Raw genomic sequence first — 13,318 nt, forward strand, 5'->3', positions numbered from 1 at the left:
AAGTTCTTAACCCAAGGTACTATTTCTGGGTTAGTGGATTCTGTAACCTGAAGCGTATGTAACCTGAAGCGTATGTAACCCAAGGTACCACTGTAGTGATGTATGGAAGTGAGAGCTGGACCATAAAGAAGGCTGATCGCCGAAGAATGGATGCTTTTGAATTCTGGTGCTGGAGGAGACTCTTGAGAGTCCCATGGACTGCAAGAAGATCAAACCTCTCCATTCTTAAGGAAGTCAGCCCTGAGTGCTCACTGGAAGGGCAGATCCTGAAGCTGAGGCTGCCAATACTTTGGCCACCTCATGAAAAGAGAAGACTGTGGGAAAGATCCTGATGTTGGGAAAGATGGAGAGCACAAGGAGAAGGGGACGATGGAGGACGAGATGGTTGGACAGTGTTCTCGAAGCTACCAGCATGAGTTTGAGCAAAGTGTCTCAGTGTCCGGGCAGAACGATGGGGATGGAGACGCTTCTTCAGATATACTGGACCAAGGCTGTTTAGGGCTTTAAAGGTCAGAACCAATACTTTGAATTGTGCTCAGAAATGTACTGGGAGCCAACGTAGGTCCTTCAAGACCAGTGTTATGTGATCACGGCGGCCACTCCCAGTCACCAGTCTAGCTGCTGCATTCTGGATTAGTTGTAGTTTCTGGGTCACCTTCAAAGGTAGCCCCACGTAGAGCGCATTGCAGTAGACCAAGCCAGTGGCGTAGCGTGGGTTGTCAGCACCCGGGGCAAGGCAAGTAATTTGCGCCCCCTAACCCGGGGCAAGGCAAGTAATTTGCACCCCCTAACCCCTAACCTGCCGCCTCTGCCAGCTTCTTCTTGCTGCTGCCTGGTCTGGTCTGGTGTGGTTCTCTCCCGCGCTCAGCACTGCGCTGGGCGGCCGCTACACTGTCCCTCCCCCAGATAGTCCCTCGCTCTCTCTCCACACCGCACGCCTGGCACCCACCCCCTCCACAGTGGGCAGCGACCCGGCGGCTCGGATCAGATTCGCACACCCAGCACCGCAGTGAGAGAGAGTGAGTGAGCCAGGTAGGGGCAGAGAGCTGCGAGTGCGAGCGCGCCCCCCCAGATGTTGCGCCTGGTGCGGCCCGCCCCCCTGCACCCCCCACGCTACGCCACTGGTCCAAGCGAGAGATAACCAGAGCATGCACCACTCTGGCCAGACAGTCAGGGGGCAGGGCGGGTCTTAACCTGAGTAATTAAATGAGTAATGAAAGCCACTAAGGGCTTTAGATGCATGGAAAGCATGGAAAGAACGAGGAGGATGCAGGTTGGATTGCTGACTATCATGGATGCTTCAGCTGAGATTCCTGCAATGAAGGTGGTTGGACTAGATGTCCTTTGGGGGTCCCTTCCAACTCTACAGTTCTATGATTCTATGACTTATTATGTCACTGGCAATAGAAAAGGCCACTCACCACCTACCTAACATCAGAAGTTGGGGAGCCTGGGGGAGGAAGGAGGGTCCTTAAGAAATTAACACAAGAGGCTTGATTTAATTGTTGGCTTGCAATGGAGACAATTTTTCTGACCATCACTCAAAGCAACAGGAAATCCCCAAAGCATCAGACCTCAAGGATGAGGATACAGAAACAATGTGAAAATACCATGTTGTTGTTGTTGTTTAGTCGTTTAGTCGTGTCCGACTCTTCGTGACCCCATGGACCAGAGAACGCCAGGCACCTCTGTCCTCCACTGCCTTCTGCAGTTTGGTCAAACTCATGCTGGTAACCTCGAAAACACTATCCAACCATCTCATCCTCTGCCGTCCCCTTCTCCTTGTGCCCTCCATCTTTCCCAACACCAGGATCTTTCCCACAGAGTCTTTTCTTTTCATGAGGTGGCCAAAGTATTGGGAGCCTCAGCTTCAGGATCTGCCCCCTTCATGGATCACTGCCTTGCCGTGGCGAAGGGGCTTGAATAACTCAGAGAAGCTATGAGCTATGCCGTGCAGGGCCACCCAAGATGAACAGGTCATAGTGGAGAGTTTTGACCAAACGTGATCCACCTGGAGCAAGAACCGGCAAGCCACTCCAGTATCCCTGCCAAGAAAACTCCATGGACAAAGACAACAGGGATATAAAAGAAAATACCATGCAGGTGATCAAATGGGGACCAGGCAGCAAGGAGTCCTTTGGGTTTCTCCCCAATAGGTCTTCTCATTGAAGGCAGCAACATGCACCCCAGTGCCAGAGGGGGCAGGATTCTGCCCCCAGCCCATTGGAAGAGATGCAATTCCTACATATAGGAGAAAACCCCAGGGTGTATTCAGGGATACAGCTGGAAGAAGAGTTAAACTCCTGTGGATCCTCACGCAGGCCTCAATTCTGGGGTGGGTGGAGAGTAGCTCTTGATGCAACTCGTATATTTATTTGTTCAACACAGTTTTATAATGCTTTCCCAAAGTAATTGTGTGTATGTACACACACACACACACAAAGAGAGAGAGAGAACGCACAATAATCAATAAGTAACTTCTTCCATCTGACAGTTACAACTAAGCTTAAATGCATGGGCTAATAATAATAATAATAATAATAATAATAATAACACCCCATCCATCTGGTTGGGTTGCCTCAACAGACCCTTAAGTTTCTTTTTCTTTTTATAATTCATCTCTATTGATTTAAAATATCATCTTACATATATATTACAAATAGTTAGATCAAAATTAAGCTCAAAAATATAATAGAAAAAAGATAAAGCAAATAAAAATAAAATGCAAAGAAGAGTTAACAATAAGAAATGAATATTGGTTATAACATCCTGTCTTTTCTAATAAAGTCTTCTGAAAGAAACTTCCAATCATTCTCGTTGTACTTTTTCTATTGTCTTAATTTTATCACACAGTTTGTTTTATAGCTTTTCCTGTATATTTATCTAGTATATTTATTCCATTTGTTTATTATATACAAGTATCATTCACTTCTGCTAGGATAATGTCATTTTTACAATATAATCTTATATATTCTTTGAATAGTCTCCATTCTCTGAATATTTTTTGATTTGGGGTCCTCTGACTTTTCCGGTCAGCTTTGCTAATTGAAAGAACTCTAGCCTGAGTGATTGCCAATCTATTATTGTGGGTGTTGTTTCACATTTCCAAGTCTGGCTATCAGTATTATTGCAGCCATAACTGAATACAGGCCCTTAAGTTTCTAAGTCTTGTCAGGACAGAATAGTGCCAGGATCAGATAGTAAAACTGTCCGTGGGCTGCATGGCCCTTTAAGAACACCAGGAGAGACGGCTGGATCCATTCAGTAGCCCATACCTAGCCCAGAATCCTGTTCTTGCAATGGCCAACCTGATGCTATAAATTTGTCTAATCCTCTTTTCAAGCCATCTAGGTCACTGCACTCAGTGGCAGGGAGTTCCATAGTTGAACTCTTCTCTGTGTGAATAATAAATCCTTTCTGTCCTAAATCTTCCAACCTTCAGCTTCATTGAATGTCCACAAGTTCCAGCATTAGGACAGGAACAAAAACAATTTTCTCTCACCATTCTCCTTCTATGCCATGTGTAATTTCACGAATTTATAGCATCTTGCCTCTTCGAAACAGAGAGGCCCCTGAACAGCCTTGCTCCAGGAAAGAAGTCATAGGGTTGCCATATTTCAAAAAGTGAAAGTCCAGACACAAAAGATGTTGAACTTTTCTTTTGGGGCCAAAGTTGTTGAGTTTTGCTTGCAAAATCTCCCCATCCCCCCCAAAAAGAGAAAGATAATGTTTTTGAGCAAATTTTAAGGAAATTCACCAAAACCGACATTTCCGACGTGGGTTTCCATACGCCTGGATTTCCCCAAACATTTAAGTGATTTCTGGACACTGTTTCCAACGGCCAAATCCCTGCAAGGTCTGGGAAATTCCGGACACATGGCAAGCCTAAATAAGAACCATGGAAACAGGTGGCGGCCAAGACCCTCCTAGAGACCCTCCTGTCCTCCTGCCTCTGAGTAAATGAAACCTCCGCAGGCTGAATACCAGCTAATTCATGGCGAAGACTGCAAGGCCGTTCAGCATGAGCATCTCGGGTTCCAGGCAGATGAAGTGTCCTTCAGCCCCCTTGAAATCCATGGTGCTTAAGTGCATTTGTATCATTCTCAAGAAGCAGCGTTGACAGAAAACATCCCCTCCAACTTTGGGCAGGAGAGACGACGGTGCTTGTTTTGCTCTCGATAGACAAGGGTGTTCCAATATGGTAGCAACTAAAGGAGAGCAGTCGGGAAAGGAGCGCAGAGCAGCCATTTTTGTGGGATGCCCGGAGTACGGAAGGACAAACCTGTCCATTCTGGTTGCCTTAATTTTTTCACAATCATCAATTCAGCTCTCCACCCTTTCGCATTAGTTTATGAATTCAATCATCCCTGATGCAGATCAACACTGTGAATTTTATCTCACACACAAACATTTTTGTACACAGTCTTGCACAATGTAAACATATTTGCAATGCTGTTTCCCCTCCTTTACCAATATAAGCAGTTATATGCACACTGATACCTGCATTTTTTAATACGATGCATTAGTCAGAGGGGGAATTGCATTGCAAAATTCAAGAAAGTGCGAATTTTACAGGATGGCTGCGTTTCAGGTTATCGTTTCTGGAAGAGCAAATTTGTTCGATTCTCTTTTAAGAACTGAACTTCTCCTCCACTGATTCAGAAAGTGCATTGATCTACCACAAAATGTCTTGTGCTTTTACTGCCTGTAAATACTTCACTGCCAAAAAAAAGAAGGCGAGAGATCCAGAATTCAGAAATTCATTACGGTTTTGTGACCTGGTTTGCAAACCAGGCCACCAAAGTCAACCTTTATTCCCAGCCCCTTAATCAACTCAAAATTTCAGTTGATTAACTGAAGCCATTTTAGCTCTCCTGATAATGGAAACTTTTTGTTTGACGAGGAGTGATAGGTTCGAGAGCACCCAAAGATCACCTGCACGGAAATTTCGGGGATATGCAGAATTATTTAAAGTTGACTGTTGTTGTTGTTTAGTCGTTTAGTCGTGTCCGACTCTTCATGACCCCCTGGACCAGAGCACAGCAGGCACTCCTATCTTCCACTGCCTCCCGTAGTTTGGTCAAACTCATGCTGGTAGCTTCGAGAACACTGTCCCACCATCTCGTCCTCTGTCGCCCCCTTCTCCTTGCGCCCTCCATCTTTCCCAACATCAGGGTCTTTTCCAGGGAGTCTTCTCTTCTCATGAGGTGGCCAAAGTCTTGGAGCCTCAGCTTCAGGATCTGTCCTTCCAGTGAGCACTCAGGGCTAATTTCCTTCAGAATGGATAGGTTTGATCTTCTTGCAGTCCATGGGACTCTCCAGAGTCTCCTCCAGCACCAGAATTCAAAAGCATCCATTCTTCAGCGATAAGTCTTCTTTATGGTCCAGCTCTCACTTCCATACATCACTACTGGGAAAACCATAGCTTTAACTATATGGACCTTTGTTGGCAAGGTGATCTCTGCTTTTGAAGATGCTGTCTAGGTTTGTCATTGCTTTTCTCCCAAGAAGCAGGCGTCTTTTAATTTCGTGACTGCTGTCACCATCTGCAGTGATCATGGAGCCCAAGAAAGTAAAATCTCTCACTGCCTCCATTTCTTCCCTTTCTATTTGCCAGGAGGCGATAGGACCACAGGCCATGATCTTCATTTTTTTGATGTTGAGCTTTAGACCGTATTTTGCGCTCTCCTCTTTCACCCTCATTAAAAGGATCTTTAATTCCTCCTCACTTTCTGCCATCAAGGTTGTGTCATCTGCATACCTGAGGTTATTGATATTTCTTCCAGCAATCTTAATTCCGGCTTGGGATTCATCCAGCCCAGCCTTTCGCATGATGAATTCTGCATATAAGTTAAATAAGCAGGGAGACAATATACAGCTGGTTCAAAAACCAGGCAACGAATCAAGTAACAGCAGGTTAAAATCGCCAAGTGGCCTGAATTATGTGGCCTTCTCCAGGAAAAAAAAGGAGACGAAGAGTCCGGGTGCCACTGCTGAAAGCACAAGGAGATGTTCTCTGGCCTAGTGGGAAGCCTGAACTTTGCAGAGGACCCCTTAGGCTTGTTTGAGAAGGGGGGACCGACCCAACAGATGCCGGGGAAGGAGAGGGGGGGCTGGCGGAGTGGAAGCAATTAGCGACTTGGTGTCATTGGGCTGGTTGCCCCCTTTGTCAGCACGGTCAATTTCCTTTGCTCCCTGCTCTGCCCCCCTCGCCTCTCCCTCCCGCCCCATGGGAGTTAATCGGACACAATGGTCAGGGTTAATTCAGATTGTCAAGGATGGGAGCTGTGAATTTCAGGGAGGAGGAGGGCGGGCAGAGGGCAGCCTCGGGGGGGGGGGAGAAAAAACACCCCACGCACACACACACATTTTCCTTTTTTAATTTTTTTTTATGGCATCCACAATTGGGCCCAACAGCTTTGGATACACCTTTTCCCCTCTCCCCCTGACTCCCTTCACCTCTGCCAAGGAAGCCCACGGCCCACCCACTCTGCATCCCCCAGGAAGCCTCAAATCCTCTTTTTCTTTTTCGCAGCGGCTCAAGCCCTTAATGATCTGAATTGGTGCTTTCCGGTGGGGCTGTGGGGGGGGGGGGCTTCTCCCCGCCTCATTTTCCTGCTTTAAAATGGAAAATCTTCCTTCTGCAAAATCCAGCCCGGTGGGCATTTCCGTGGAGAAGAGCGGTTCTCCCTCTGAACATTTGCTGGGCGGGGATTTGAATTGGGCCGTGAAGTCCCGTTGCTACGGCTTATCTGCTTTGGGTTTATTTGGTCAACACTTATAAACCGCTTGCTCCAAAGAGAGGGAGGGAAAATAATATCCTCCAAGCTGCCTGTCATTCATATCATGATTATATTTATTTATAGCCTGCCTTTTCCCCAGACTCAAGGCGGCTCACGCAAGTTAAAAACAGCTAAATAAAATAAAATGCAAGAAGTTTAAAAACTTATTGAAGGTAGTAATTAAAAAGTAATTAAATTTGAATAGTTAAAACAAGATTTTAAAAAACCAAATCTATTAAAATACAGATAATAAAAACAGCACAGCACTATTATTATTATTATTAATATGAATAGCATTAATGTAATTAATTGAATTTGTATACGGCCCTTCATCTGTAGATCAACCTTTTCCTTTAAATCGTTATCAGTTCCCAAAGGAAATTGTCTTCTCCTGCTGGTGGAAAGACAACAAGGAGATTCAATTATATACAAATATTCAATTATATATAAAACATGACTGAAACGCACAAACCAATTTTTTAAAAAACAAAAAACAAAATTTGCATTGTTAAAAATATCAGTAAATCATTTAAAAGAAGCTTTAATTAAATCATCCTGTCTGGATAGGATTTCTGGAACAGGAAAACTTTCAGCCGGTGTCTAAAACAGCACAACAACAACAACAACAATTTTATTGTTTGTACCCCACCCATCTGCCTGGGTTTCCCCAGCCATTCTGGATGGCTTCAAGAAGATACAAGAACACAATAAATCATCATTATATTAAAAACTATACAGGCCTGCCCTCACATGTCTTCTAAAAGTTTTATAGTTATTTTTAGGGTTGCCCTACCTTGAAGAGCAAAAAAGAGGGCAGTCTGGGCTGCTGCCTGCCTGAGACAGGGACAGAGGTGTGCCTTTCCCCCCCAGCTTAGGCTGGCAGTGGCTGCAATGTGCAGAGCAGCCCAAGCCCAACCCCCCGCCCTCCAAAAAACCTTGACATTTCCTTTAAAATGTAAAAATGGGTATGTTGGCCCTCCCAAAAGAGGACATGTCTGGGTTTTCCCGGACATATGGCAACCCCATCTCCTTGACATCTGATGGGAGAGTATTCCACAGGGCCGGTGCCACCACCAAGAAGGTCTTTGAAGATGCTCAAACTCAGGACGCAAGGGAGAAACGTGCTAAGAGGAAGGCACGCTTGGCAAATCCACACCGTGATCAACTCCTGCCCGGAAACCAATGTCCCCACTGTGGAAGGACGTGTGGATCCAGAATTGGCCTCCACAGTCACTTACAGACTCATTGTTAAAACCGTGTTTATGGAAGACAATCTTACTCAGCTACAAGGGATCGCCGAAGAAGAAGAAGAATGCAGGAATCTCAACTCAGGCATCAGATGGCCATCCAACCTCTGCTTAAAAACCTTCAAGGAAGGAGAGTCCACCCCCCACCCCCCAAGGGAGACCGTTCCACTGAGTTGGGTGTGAGCAGGGAAGTGGCAAATTTTGCAGATGCTCCCAGATTGCTCAGGGCTGCTAAAATCCAAAGAGATTACAAAGGTCTCCAAGAGGAGCTCTCCAAATGGAGAGCTGTTCTGGTGCCAGATAGAAATGGAAAAAAAGAGTTGGGTGGATCCATCCCCTCTTTCATCTCAGGGGTTAATGATGATAATGATAACGATAACGATAATAGCCCTGTGTCCCAGAAATTCCTCTGGCCTCTGGGGACTTTCCGGGGAGGCGTGTTTTCTTGGGCAGCTTCCCCCCCTTCCGTCCGCCCGCGTCTCGCAGCCTCAGCCCCATTAGGCCTGACACGTACAGCCACCATTTCTGTAAAGGTCGTAACCTGCTCAGTGGGGCTCAGCAAGGCCAGGTTCCTTGAGCTCACACATCTGCGCGCTGGAGCCTAGACTGCCCCGCGGAGAGGAGGCCAGAGGCCAGGAGGACGGAGGGCCCGGGAGGATCCCACATGCACTTTTGGGGTGACACATTTTCCCTGGCGCTTCTGGAGGAAGGGCTTTGCTTCTCTCCCTCCCATAAATAAACGGAGAGTGTGGCCTCTCTGGATTATTATCCATATTTCTATTTCTATTTCTATTTTTTCTATTTTTTCTATTTTTTCTATTATTTCTTCTATTTCTGTTATTTCTATTATTTCTATTATTTCTATTATTTCTATTATTTCTATTTCTATTTCTATTTCTATTTCTATTTCTATTTCTATTTCTATTTCTATTTCTATTTCTATTATTTCCGTTTGCGGAATGTTCTCCCCAGGAAAGTTTGCTGGGTGCCTTCACTATACACCTTTAGGCACCAGGCAAAAAAATTCCTTTTTAACCAGGCCTTTACCTTTACCTTGCCTGACTTTATCTACATCCTATACCCTTTTTAAAATGCTGGCTCTTTTTTGGGGGGGGGGGGTTATTGGGGTCTTGTTTTTGTTTCGATTTTATGTACTGTGGTACCTCTGGTTAAGAACGTAATTTGTTCCGGAGGTCCGTTCTTAACCTGAAACTGTTCTTAACCTGAAGTACCACTTTAGCTAAGGGGGCCTCCCACTGCTGTCGCTCCGCTGGAGCACGATATACAGTATTTTTCGCTCTATAAGACGCACCAGACCACAAGACGCACCTAGTTTTTGGAGGAGGAAAACAAGAAAAAAATATTCTGAATCTCAGAAGCTGGAACAGCAAGAGGGATCGCTGCGCAGTGAAAGCAGCAATCCCTCTTGCTGTTCTGGCTTCTGGGATAGCTGCGCAGCCTGCATTCACTCCATAAGACGCACACACATTTCCCCATACTTTTTAGGAGGGAAAAAGTGAGTCTTATAGAGCAAAAAACATGGTATATAATGGGATATATATATATCCCATTTCCCCCATCCCCTCATGGTAGGGAGGGCTTACTGCTAAAACAGAAACAACTAAAAGCAGAGAGGCAGCAGGGAAGTCAACATTAAAAACCAATTAAGCATTAATAGAATCTATCTATCTATCTATCTATCTATCTATCTATCTATCTATCTATCTATCTTGCTATCAATCTATAACCAGTTTGTTTTGTTTTGGTTGGCTGGCTTGGCTTGCTTGTTTGTAAGTCACATTGGGATGCCTTGGGTAATAATAATATTAATAGTAAGTTATTATTTATATGGGTTGCCCTGACAAATTAAAAACACAGTGAAACATCGAACCAAAGCAACTAACAAATTTAATAGGGTAATACAGTGGTACCTCTGGATGCGAACGGGATTCATTCTGGAGCTCTGTTTGCATCCAGAAGCGAACACAACCCGCGTCTGCGCATGCACGGATCGCGATTTGCTGCTTCTGCATATGCACATGATGTCATTTTGACCGTCTGCACATGCACAAGCGGTGAAACCCGGAGGTAACGTGCTCCGTTACTTACTGCCGGGTCGCCGCAGCACACAACCCGAAAATACTTATCCCGAAGCTACTTCAACCCGAGGTATGACTGTAAATAAACAGCCTCAGCACCGGCCCTCTCCTTAAAGGGCCACAGCACCATGTGCCCCATCCTGCGCCCACATTCCACCACCACAGATGCCCCCCACAACCCCCGCCATTGGCCAAATTGCCTAATGTGTAATTAACGTGGGATTAGCACTCCTCAACGTCCCCCCCCTCCCAACACACACAAATTCCTCTCTGCGCTGAGGATTCTGGTGACATCATTTGCAGTGACAGTGGAGTGACTGGGTGAGAGATTAGCTGCGCACGCTTCAAAATGTCACCGTGCGCCTTCTGCTGCGGCAAATCGAGAGTAGCGGCCTTCGGTCGCAAGAGCCCCATCGCTGTTGAGCTTGGAAAGTCACTGGATAGGAAGCAAACGGCATCAATAAATAAGCAAGGGAGCTTGTCTTCTTTTGTGGGGGTTTCCTTCCGGGAACTGGAAGGCAGGCAAAGCTCGATCAAAACGGGTTTGCTGGCAGCAGCTGTGCCTGTGTGTCATCTAGGGCAGGGGTCAGCAAGACTTGCCAGGCATGGGCCGGATCACTCCCACGGAGATCCAACGTGGGCCGGGCCAGCGCAGTGCGACGCCGGAAATAGCTTCTGCACATGCCCAGATGCCGAAAATCACGCATGCACAGCAGTGATTTCCGGCGTCTGGGCATGTGCAGAAGCAATTTCCGGTGTCTGGACATGCACAGAAATGATTTCCGGCATCTGGGCATGTGCAGAAGTGATTTTTGGTGTCTAGGCATGTGCAGTTGTGATTTCTGGCGTCTGGGCATGCGCAGAAGCGATTTCTGGTGTCTGGGCATGTGCAGAAGTGATTTCTGGTGTCTGGGCATGCGCAGAAGTGATTTCTGATGTCTGGGCATGCGCAGAAGCGATTTCTGGTGTCTGGGCATGCGCAGAAGTGAGTTCTGGTGTCTGGGCATGTGCAGAAGCGATTTCCGGCATCTGGGCATGCGCAGAAGCAATTTCTGGCATCTGGGCATGCGCAGAAGCGATTTCCGGCATCTGGGCATGCGCAGACGTGATTTCCGGAGCCACGGAAGAGAGTCCCCGTGCTGCGCTGGGGACTCGCCAAGTGGGCAGCTCTGTTCGGGGGCGGCTTGGGGGCCGGTTAAACAGCCTCCGTGGGCCACAGGCTGGAGGAAGAAGCAGGCTGGAGGCTGTGAGGGAGAGACATGCCTGATTTCTGCTCACATCCAAGGCCATGGTGGCGGGAGAAGCAAAACCCTCTTGGGGTGTCAATGCTGTGAACCCCTCAGGATGTGTGTGGGGGGGAATAAATCATATATCATACAGCTGCACATATGCGCAGCTTGCAGACTTAACATATAGAACAAGAGAAGAAGAAGAACGTGTGTTTAGAGAAGAACGGAAACGTTTATTGAATATATGGGGGGGGGGAATTGAGTACGCTTGAAAACGCTGGCAGCATTAAGATCAATTCTGCAGCGTAAATAAGTTTTGATGGATGCAATGATGGAACAATATATATACCTTCCCCTCGTCTTCCCTCCCCTCCTTTCTGTAGTTATTCATTTAATATCTTTTTATTCCAGCGTATCCAATTCAAACCTATTAGCCAATTTCCCCTTATCTTCCCCTTACGTATCTCTTACTGCATGTGTTTATATCAATCCCACTAATGTTTGGATTTGTTTACAATGTATCTTCAAATAATCAATACATTTCCCCCATTCAATTTTTAAAAGCTTCTCTGCTTGATTTCTTATTCTTCCGGTGAGTCTCGCCATTTCTTCGTACTCCATGGATTTTAGTTGCCAATCTTCCTTTGTTCCTTCCTTCCATCTTTGGGCGTAAATCCTTTGAGCAGCAGTGGTAGCAGACTTAAAGAATTTTTTTCTACTCGCTGAGTACTTCTCCAAGGATTATACCTAAAAGAAAAGCTTCTGCTTCTTTTCGTAAAAGTCATCTTAATCATTTTTCTTCAACTCATTTCCCAGAAAGTGCCATGTACATTCATGCAAAATGCAAAGCTCCTCTGTCCTCTGAACTTACCTATTCAGTTCTGCTATAATAATAATAATAATAATAATAATAATAATAATAATAATAATACCCCACCCATCCGCGCAGCTCCCAACAGAATATTAAACAGAATAAACCTTCAAACATTAAAAGCTTCCCTAAACAGGGCTATAATAACATTAAAATATGTCTTCTAAAAGACTGGTAGTTATTTTTCTCTTTGACATCTGGTGGGAGGGCGTTCCACAGGGCGGGTGCCACCACAGAGAAGGCCCTCTGCCTGGTTCCCTGTAACCTCACTGCTCGCAGGGAGGGAACCACCAGAAGGCCCTTGGAGCTGGACCTCTGTAGTGCTCCCTAATGCTTACTTCTTTTTCTTCTCATATAATGCCTCCTTATTTTCCTTATTCTAGTCCTCCTGAAATCACATCTATGGTGCCTGACACCAGGGGCGGAGGAAGGGGGGTGCGGTGGGGGCGAGCCGCCACAGGTGTCACCACTGAGGGGGGTGACAAAATGCTGGACGGCACTCACCGCGGGGCCTGCAGTGCACCCGAGTTACGCATCTCTCCTGGGAGTGATGCGGTGGCTTGGGCACCCGTAGGCTCCGCAATGCCCCAAAAGATTCACCCACCACCTCCCCACAAGTTGTAGGGTGGCCGAGTGGGAGGAGGCAGGCAGATTCCTCAGAGGCCCCACGGTGCGTTCTGCCGCAGCTGGCTGTGGGATGTGAAACACAAGAGCAGTCAAGTACAACATTTCTAGAGTGAACATGTTTACACGTGGGGAGGAATGTTTGTCCAGCCAGCAGGTAAACTTCCTGTTTCCTTCTGGGCTGGCACAGACTTCCTCTGCATGTGACTAGAGGTGGGCGTGGCCTCACCTGTGCAGGTAACGACAAAAGCACAGGGCAGGGCAGCCATCTCTCTCTCTGTGACTACATGCATCAAAGAAGCAACATCTGCTTAGCCAAAGATGCTCTCTTCCAGCCAAGAGAGGACAAAGGGACTGTCTCCTTATGAGATAGTTTCCAGGTGTATGTTACTTTTCTAAGCTAAGTCTGCCTTCTGGGATCCGATTGTGAACAGAATGATGTGTGAGTAAACCTTTTTATACTTTT

General features: G+C 46.3%; 1 protein-coding gene across 1 annotated transcript in view; it reads left to right on the forward strand.

Moving 5' to 3' along the window:
* ATP6V1B1 (ATPase H+ transporting V1 subunit B1) overlaps positions 1–13,318 on the forward strand; it is a 67,874-nt gene that overhangs the window by 8,247 nt on the left and 46,309 nt on the right. The window lies entirely within an intron of this gene.

Source organism: Podarcis gaigeae, assembly GCF_964106915.1.
Source record: "Podarcis gaigeae genome assembly, chromosome: 9".
Classification (NCBI taxonomy): Eukaryota; Metazoa; Chordata; class Lepidosauria; order Squamata; family Lacertidae; genus Podarcis; species Podarcis gaigeae.